This window comes from Dendrobates tinctorius, unplaced genomic scaffold, assembly GCF_039654945.1.
Source record: "Dendrobates tinctorius isolate UK_male_01 unplaced genomic scaffold, ASM3965494v1 ptg000070l, whole genome shotgun sequence".
Lineage (NCBI taxonomy): Eukaryota > Metazoa > Chordata > Amphibia > Anura > Dendrobatidae > Dendrobates > Dendrobates tinctorius.
Window position 1 is genome coordinate 60,943,003 of NW_027361738.1, and position 9,638 is coordinate 60,952,640.

Below are 9,638 nucleotides of genomic sequence, written 5' to 3' on the forward strand. Positions count from 1 at the left end.
CATTGCTGGTCGAAACATTAACCCAGTCGCCGCGTCAACTACATGTCTCATGTTTTATGCACCTTGTGATGTCTTTATGCACAAATAAAGAATTCCTTTTTTTGGAAAAATCAACTATAATTTGAGTGCGGCTGTTTTTCTTGATTATTGAAATGTAGTTTAGACACACTGGGGCTCAGAAGGAAAGTGGGCATTTGAATTTGGGAGAGCAGAGTTTACTGAATTTCTTTTGAGGGGCGAGGAGCCATTTCACTTTCCAGAACCATTGTAATACCAGTAGTTTGGAAGACCTTAGTGGAGATGGGTTTTTTGTGCATTGAGTTGAAGATTTTATTGGGAACATTTTGCATAACATTTAGGTTCAAATTAATCCGGCGCTCTAGGCTGAGCAGTGAGCACTTACTTTGGGGTTTCCATCTAAATCTCCAAGTGACTTGACAGATGAAACCCCCAATGGATGCATTCATTATAATGAGGGAGCAGAGTTACTCTGGACTCCGTCTGGCCTCTGCTCAGGAGTGGACAAAACGGTGGTCGACCATGCTTTTATGCTGGCCTAAAAAGACGGTCAGCACCAGATCACAGATCCTATGGCTTCCACAGTACCTCCATCTGCATTATTATAGGAAATTTTCCGCTGGGGGTTCTGTATGAATTGTATATTTCAGAGATTTACATGGAAACCCTGGTGTAAGCGCTCAGTGCAGAGCGCAGGATAAATGTGAGCCGAGCCTAAATTGTGATCTTTGGGAAGCAGAATGAACAATATCAACAAAAGGTGAGGAATTGGTTTTATTTATTTTTTTACGCTATTTTATGTTCGGTAGCTGTCACACACTTAAAGACACTTGACATTTTTATTGATACCATTTTCAAGCATATGACTTTTTTATTTCTTTCTATTCCGATTTTTGGGAGGTAGAATGAACAAAAACCAGCAATTCAGCTTTATTCTGCGGGTCAGTGCGATTACAGTGATACCTCATCTATATTGTTTTTTACGTTTTGGCACTTTTACACAATAAAAACTATTTTATAGAAAAAAATAACAATTTTTGCATTGCTTTATTCTGAGAGTTATAACTTTTTAATTTTTTCACTGACCGAGCTTTATAGTGGCTTGTTTTTTGTGGGACAATATGATGTTTTCAGCAGTATCAATTTATTTACGTTTGTCTTTTTGATTGCGTTTTATTGCACTTTTTGTTGGGCGGAATGATGAAGCATTGCTTTTTGCCTCGATTTCTATTTATTTTTTTACAGTGTTCAATAAAGGGAGCAACTAGCTTAGACAGTTTTATAGGTTGAGTTACCAAATATGTGTACTTTTTTAACCTAAATAAATGTATTTATTGGATTAATATTTTTATTTTTTATTTTTTATTTGGGTTTTTTTTTCTTATATTTTTACACTTTTGTAATAACTTTTTTTATTTTTATACATTGTTCCAGGATGGGACATCACAGTAGAATGACAGATCGTTGATTTCATACTTTGCAATGCTTCTGCACTGCAGAGCATCAGAGCAGCACTTGACAGGTAGGGGAGGAAGCGTCTAAGCTCCTGCTCTTAGCAGGTGCTCACAAGCCACCTTCCCTGCATGACTGTGAAGGACCCTGCAGCCATTTTGCCCCGGGGGTCTCCATGCAGATCATCGTTACAACCCTATAGCATCGCTTTGTGCCGATGGAAGCAGAAAGGGAGCTCACTCCCTCTGCGATGCTCCTCGATGTCACTGTCACTATTGAAAGCGGCATCAGAGGGGTTAAACGTCCGCAATCAGTCCTGGCACCAATCGTGGGCGTCGCTGCAGGGTGTCAGCTCTCGTATAGAGCTGACACTCGCAACTGATCACAGTGGCACTCAGCGTGAACCCACGTGATCGCGGCGCCATACCTAAAGATAAGCTAAAGCAATATTGTATTTAACCCCTTCCCGGAATCTGCTGTTCCGCTGTATATATATGGCATATGTCGGAACGAGGTTAAATACACTAATGCTTTAGTTTATGTATAGTTATAATTCAGAAAAGTTAAGTTAAGTGAATTGCACTCGTTATCTTGGACATGTCTTAAAGGGATTGCCCAGCCTAAAAAAAAATTTGCTATTTTTAATTCTAATTGGTTCAATACTCTACACTGATTAATTTCTGATATATATTTACAGCAATTAGATTTCCATTTTTCTGATATACTGCTCAAAATTAGTAGCTCAACAGTAGCAAGCTGGATACCTGCAGCTGTCACTCAACGGAGCATAAGTCTATCATTACACATTGCATTTTTGCTGCTTTTTTTTGCAGCTTTTTTATGCAAATTAAAAGCTAATTTTTACAGTAGCAGCAAAAGTTATGAAACTTCAGAAATCTTGTGCACACTCCTTTTTTGCCTGACTGAATTGGAAAGCTACAGCATTTTTTAAATCTGCAGCATGTCAATTCTTGCAGCATTTTTGCAACATTTTTGTTGCCTTTTTGGTGAACAAAAATAACTTTATTAAGGCTATGTGCCCACTTAGCGATTTAATCCGCACAATGAAAACCGGACTCCTTCCCAGAAATCGCGTGGTTTTTTTCAGCGCGATTTCACCGCGATTATATTCGCGATTTTGCCGCAATTTTCGCGTGCGATATTCAAGCACTTTCCAAGCGATTTGAAGCATCGCTTGGAAAGTGATTGACAGGTTGGTCACACTCGTCAAACATAGTGTTTGACAAGTGTGACCAGATTTTTACTATTGAGGCCGCCTATGCGGCATAAATAGTAAAAGATAGAATGTTAAAAATGATAAAAAAATAAAAAACTGGGGTATATTTACCTTCCGATGTCCTGCGCAGTTTCAGCGGCGCTCCCGTTCCCAGCGATGCCTTGCGAGACCTGTGATGACGTTGGTCTCGCGTTACTATAGCGATCTCGTGAGACTACGTCATCACAGGACCTTGCCGCAAGGCATTACTGGGAACGCTGAGGCCCGGGAAGGCAACGCGGGACGTCGGAAGGTAAATATACCCCGATTTTTTATTTTTTATTCTTTTTTTACAGGGGTATGGTACCCAGGGCCTGGAGGACAGTCTCCTCTCCTCCACACCGTGGGTACCAACCGCACATGAGACGCTTAACTTCGCGCATGGTGGGCATAGCCACATGCGGGAAGTAAGCGGTTCTCATGCATTCCTATGGGTGCGGAATCGCGGCAATTCTTTGCGATTCCACACAAAAGAATGAGCATGCTGCGATTTTTTCCGCGATGCGATTCCGCCGTGGAAAAAAGCGCAGCATTAGCACAGCATGTGCGGAATGCCATAGGAATGCATGGGGTACGTTCTGTACATGATCTTTAAACGTTTTCGCAGCGTTTTCGCACCGCAAATCGCGGCAAAACGCTTAAAAATCGCATCGTGAACACACAGCCTAAATATGCAATCTAAACAAATCACACCATTAATCTGAAATTAAAAAAGTGGCAAAATATGCTGGGAAAATGCAGTGAACACACTGAAAATGTTATTACTGCTGAAAAAGCAGGTTTTGGCTGCTGAAAAGAACACTGCAAAAGCGCAACATGTGAACATAAGAGTAAGGCCTGGATCACACTTCAGTTTTTGTAAATCCGTCAAAATCTGTTCGTTTCCATTAAAAAACGGATCCACCATTTTTTTGGAGGATCCGTTTTTTAGTCCCATAGACTTCCATTAGCAGCTACCGCGGATCTGTCAAAAAAACGGATCTGTTTGCAATCCGCTTGCGGCAAAACGGAAACGGATCCGTTTTTTCACACTCTGGCGGATGCAGGCGGATGCAAAAAAACGGATGTGTGAAACAGGGTTAAGTAAGCCTATGACTTTACTGTTATACACTGAACTCTATGGGACAACAGAATGTGGTAAGCCCTCATGGTCCCTCTAGTGGTTGTTGCAAGCAGCCAGCATGTTATATTTTAATGGGAACCTGACCGGTTCGATATCTATTAACATGGAGATACAGGGTTAATCTGCGAGTTAATATTTAAAGTGACCAGGTGTTGTACTGAAAGTGCAGCACCCAGGAGAAAATTAGCTAAATTCTTCCCAGGAGCCGCCGCCTGCTTTCAGTCATGCAGTTGTGCCATGGGCAATTATAGTATTAGTCATCACTCCCAGCATTGAGAGTAGATGCAGTAAGTATACCACAGCACTGACAGCTGGCTCAGCAATGTTCCAGTGTAGAGCTGGCTGGCAGTCAGTGCTGGGGCGTGTTTACATGGGCCACTCTCAGTACTGTGAGCTGGTACTGTAATAGCTCCGTGCACAACTGCATGACTGAAAGCTGGCGGCTCCCAGAAGAAATAAAGTTCTTTTTTCTCCCAGGTGATGCACTCCTGATACTACGGCCGGTAACCAACATAGCCCTACTAGCCTGTTGAATAGGCCAATATCTGCAAGTTAATAAAGTTATTGGATGTGAAAGGTTCCCTTTAAGTCTGCAGAGCAGTGTCATAGAAAAATGAAAGTCCCCAAAAGCCACTCAAGGGAGGGGGCATTCACCCCCCTCCTCTCTCACAAAATCTCAAAGGAGAAAAAGCTTACAATCTAAGACCATCATTGAAGTAGAATTACATGTTTAACATACGGGAAGAGAGGAAATTACATATGACTAAGAAGTGTCAAAACGAATTAATACTCCCTTTGAGGCTGAGACTGCCTGCAATGACCAAATAATTAAGGAAGGATATCTATTGTGGGTAACAGCCATCCAGACTAGGATTTGTAGATTTAAGAGGCAGAAAAGTAGAAAATCCAATAATGTTAGAGATAACTTTTGTTCACTTCAGAGGAAATGGGACATCTGCGACTAGACACTGGGGCATGGGTGGAAAGTTATGAATATTGAGGTTTGTATTATTCGATATTGATGGGACATACATTTTCAACTTCAGGACTAATAGGAAGAATATGCATAAGTTTTCATAACTGTGACATATGCCAATGTGGTGCTAATAAAAATATGGATATCTTATAGCCTACATATTGTAATAGATTGTTTATATGCTTTGATATAGTGTGGTCATTAGACCAAGGGTGGAAAGTATGGCAAATATGAAATATGGTTGTTTGAATCCAAACTGTTATGATTGAGTCACCGAGGAGGAAAAAACAAAACACAAGCTCAGCCCAGAAAAACAGAGAGGTTGGATAGGATTGCAGACCCCTAATCCTATCACACAACTAGCAGTAGCCGTGGAGCGTTCCTACGGTGATCCTAGACACCTTGTCACAGCCGGAGATCTACACAAGCCTAAAGAGAGAAAAGGGAAAAACTGACTGCCCCAGAGCAGACCCCAAGGCAATAGGCAGCCCCCAACATATAATGATGGTGAAGCAAGATGAAAACACTAACACAGATAGAAAGATAGGTTGAGCAAACGATGGGGCCCAAGCTAACTAAAAAGGACAGGATAGAAAAGCTGCTGTCTGCAATCTGAGAAAACCCTGCTAAAAAATATTACCAACACAACTGATAAGCAAAAAGGACCCCGAAGTCACTAGACTTCAAACCCTATATCAGCACTCAGAATATTCTGGAAGCAGAGCAAAAGAGAACACTGATCAAGGAAAAAGAATCCAGCTCACCCCCGGCCAGGGATGGCTGAACTCCAAAAAACAAGGTAAACAAAACCTAAACTAATACGTTCAATAGCAGAGCAAAAACTTATCTTTGGGAAGCAGGAATCAGACTGGTCTCCAAGAATCCAGCAGAGAAATCAGAAGGGCGTCGGCTGCCTTGTATCCAGTCAGAAGTTCCCGTTACCCAGTAACCATCCACCTGATCAGGTGTTTGGTAATCAGCCTCATTACCTTCCTTCACCAGAAGAGGGAGATCCTCGGACACAAAAGATGAATGAACAGATGAGCTCACAACAGTACCTCCCCCTTGAGGAGGGGTCACCGAACCCTCATCCAAGCCATCAGGCCGATCAGGATGAGCTCGATGAAAAGCACGCACCAATCTTTCGGCATGAATATCTGAGGCAGAGACCCAGTAATTATCCTCCTGGCCATAACCCTTCCACTTAACCAAATACTGGAGTCTCCATCTAGCCAGACGGGAATCCAGTATCTTCTCTACCTCATATTCCATGTTACCTTCAACCAACACAGGGTCAGGAGGTGCCGCCATAGGAACCACTGGTTCAACAAACCTCTCAACAAGGACTTATGAAACACATTATGAATCTTAAATGTGACAGGAAGAGCCAAAGGAAAAGAGACCGGATTAATAATCTCCAAAATCTTGTAAGGTCCAATAAATCTAGGTTTAAACTTTGGAGAAGCCACTTTCATATAGATATTCTTTGATGACAACCAGACCATATCACCCACCTTAAACCGGGGACCAATGGTCCTAGGCCGGTTAGAAAACCGCTGGGCCTTTTCCTGGGAAAGAGACAACTTATCCACCACTTGGTCCCAAATCTGCTGCATTCTTTCCACCACAGTATCAACCCCTGGACAGGCAGAAGACTCCACCTGCCCTGAAGAAAATCGAGGATGAAACCCAAAGTTACAGAAAAAGGGTGACATTAAAGTGGCAGAACTAGCTCTATTATTTAAAGCAAATTCGGCCAAGGGCAAAAACGAGACCCAATCATCCTGATCAGCAGATATAAAACATCTCAAATAAGCCTCCAAAGTCTGGTTTGTTCTCTCCGTCTGCCCATTGGTCTGAGGGTGAAATGCAGAGGAGAAGGACAACTGAATTCCCAACTTGGAACAAAAGGTCCTCCAGAATCTAGAGACAAACTGAACTCCTCGGTCCGATACAATGTTCTCAGGAATCCCGTGCAAGCGAACCACCTGTTGCAAAAACAAGGGCACCAACTCTGAGGAAGATGGCAACTTAGGGAGTGGTACAAGATGGACCATCTTGGACAATCTATCACAAATCACCCAGATAACAGTCATCCTCTGAGAGACAGGCAGATCAGAAATAAAATCCATTGAAATATGGGTCCATGGCCTCCTGGGCACCGGCAAAGGCATCAACAACCCACTAGAACGAGAACAAGGCTTAGATCGGGAGCAAGTCCCACAGGACTGCACAAAATTTCTGACATCACGAGACAAGGAAGGCCACAAAAATTACCGACTCACCAAATCTCTAGTACCAAAAATACCTGGATGACCAGCCAACATGGAGCAATGAACCTCAGCCTTAACGTTCTTAGTGCCCAGGAGAAAGGAGACCACAAAATCAAAACGTGTGAAAAACAAGGCCCACCTGGCCTGTCTCGGATTCAAGCGTTTAGCCGACTCAAGGTAGATCAAATTCTTGTGGTCAGTGAGGACCACAACTTGATGTCTAGCTCCCTCCAACCAATGTCTCCACTCCTCAAATGCCCACTTCATGGCCAACAGTTCTCGATTCCCCACATCATAGTTACGTTCCGAAGGGGAGAACTTTCAGGAAAAGAAGGCACAGGGGTTCATTTTAGATGTTACAGGATCTTTTTGGGACAAAACAGCTCCTGCACCAGTCTCTGAAGCATCCACCCCCACCTGAAATTGAAGTGAGACATCGGGTTGTCGCAAAACCGGAGAAGTGAACCTCCGCTTCAGCTCCTGAAAAGAAGAAACAGCCTCTGGAGACCAATTCAGCAAATCAGCGCCCTTCTTAGTCAAATCAGTCAATGGTCTGGCAATAACAGAAAAATTGGCTATAAACTTACGATAAAAATTAGCAAAAGCCAAAAACTTCTGGAGAGCCTTCAAAGAAGTGGGCTACACCCAATCATAAATGGCCTGTACCTTGGCCGGGTCCATTTCAATAGTTGATGGAGACAAAATAAATCCCAAAAATGAGATCCTGTGTACACCAAAAAGACATTTCGATCCCTTAACATACAGGGAGTTTTCCCTCAAAATCCGGAACACAGTCCGAACATGTTCCACATGAGAGTCCCAATCCCTGGAAAAGATCAAAATATCATCCAAAGAGATGATAAGAAACTTATCCACAAAGTCCCGGAAAATATCATTCATGAAGCACTGGATGACAGAAGGGGTGTTAGTGAGCCCAAAAGGCATCACCAGGTACTCAAAATGTCCCTCCGGAGTATTAAACGCTGTCTTCCATTCATCCCCATGCTTAATGCGAATAAGATTATACGCCCCCTGAGGTCAAGCTTGGTAAACCAGCAAGCACCTTCAACTCTAGAAAATAGGTCAGAAATCAGGGGTAACGGATACTGATATTTAACAGTAATTTTGTTAAGGGAGCGATAGTCAATACAGGGCCTTAATGAACCATCCTTCTTGGCCACAAAAAAATACCCAGCACCCAAGGGTGAAGAGGATGGTCTAATATGACCCTTCTCCAATGACTCCTTAATATAAGAAAGCATAGCCTCATGTTCGGGTACGGATAAATTAAAAAGTCGACCCTTGGGAAATTTACACCCCGGACTCAGCTCAATTGCACAGTCATATGAGGAGGCAAAGATGCAGACTTACTCTCACTAAACACATCATAAAAATCAGCCAAATAGTCAGGTACCTCATGCGACTGGGGAGAGGTGGAGAAAACAGGAGTGTCACTAAAAGCACACCGACAACCCCAACTCACCACAGACACAGATTTCCAATCCAACACTGGATTATGGATTTGCAACCAGGGGAACCCCAGCACGATGGTATCATACAAATTATGCAACACCAAAAATCTGCAATTTTCTTGATGGTCTGGGGCGACCCGCATTACCACCTGGGTCCAAAACTGAGGTTTATTCTTCGTCAAAGGAGTAGCATCAATACCCTTCAAAGGAATAGGCGTCCGCAGGGGTGTCATAGGGAAACCACAACGTTTAGCAAAATCTAAATCCATTAGGTTCAAGGCTGCTCCTGAATCCACAAAGGCTTTAGCAGAAAATGTGGACAGGGAGCAGATCAGAGTAATTGCCAGAAGAAACTTAGGTTGTACACCACCTACAGCAAAAGTGTGTGCAAAACGTTTCTCTCATTTAGGGCAGACAAATATAATATGAGCTGCATCTCCACAGAAAAAACACAGCTTATTACGCCTTCTGAACTCCTGACGTTGTGCCCTAAACAAAACTCTATCACATTGCATAGGTTCAGACATTTGTTCAACAGGTGGCAGCATTTCCCGTATAATTTTACGTTCACGTAAACGCCGATCAACCTGAATGGCTAATGACATAGAATCGTTAAGACCAGAGGGAACAGGAAATCCCACCATAGTATCTTTTACGGTTTCTGACAAACCCTTTCGAAAGAGAGCTGCCAAGGCACCATCATTCCAAGTGGTGAGGACCGCCCACTTTCGGAATTTTTGACAGTAAAGTTCTGCAGAATCTTGACCCTGGCTCAATGCCAACAGGGTCTTTTCAGCTTGATCAATCGCATTAGGTTCATCATACAACAATCTCAAGGCCTGAAAAAATGCATCCACATTAGTTTGAATAGGATCATCTGGTACTAAAGAAAACGCCCAATCCTGGGGATCGCCGCGCAGCAAGGAGATGACAATCTTAACCTGCTGCGCAGAGCTCCCCAATGAGAGTTAGGCTTCAAGGCAAGAAATAATTTACAATTGTTCTTAAAATTCAAAAAAAAATTTTAGACCGATCCCCAAAAAACACA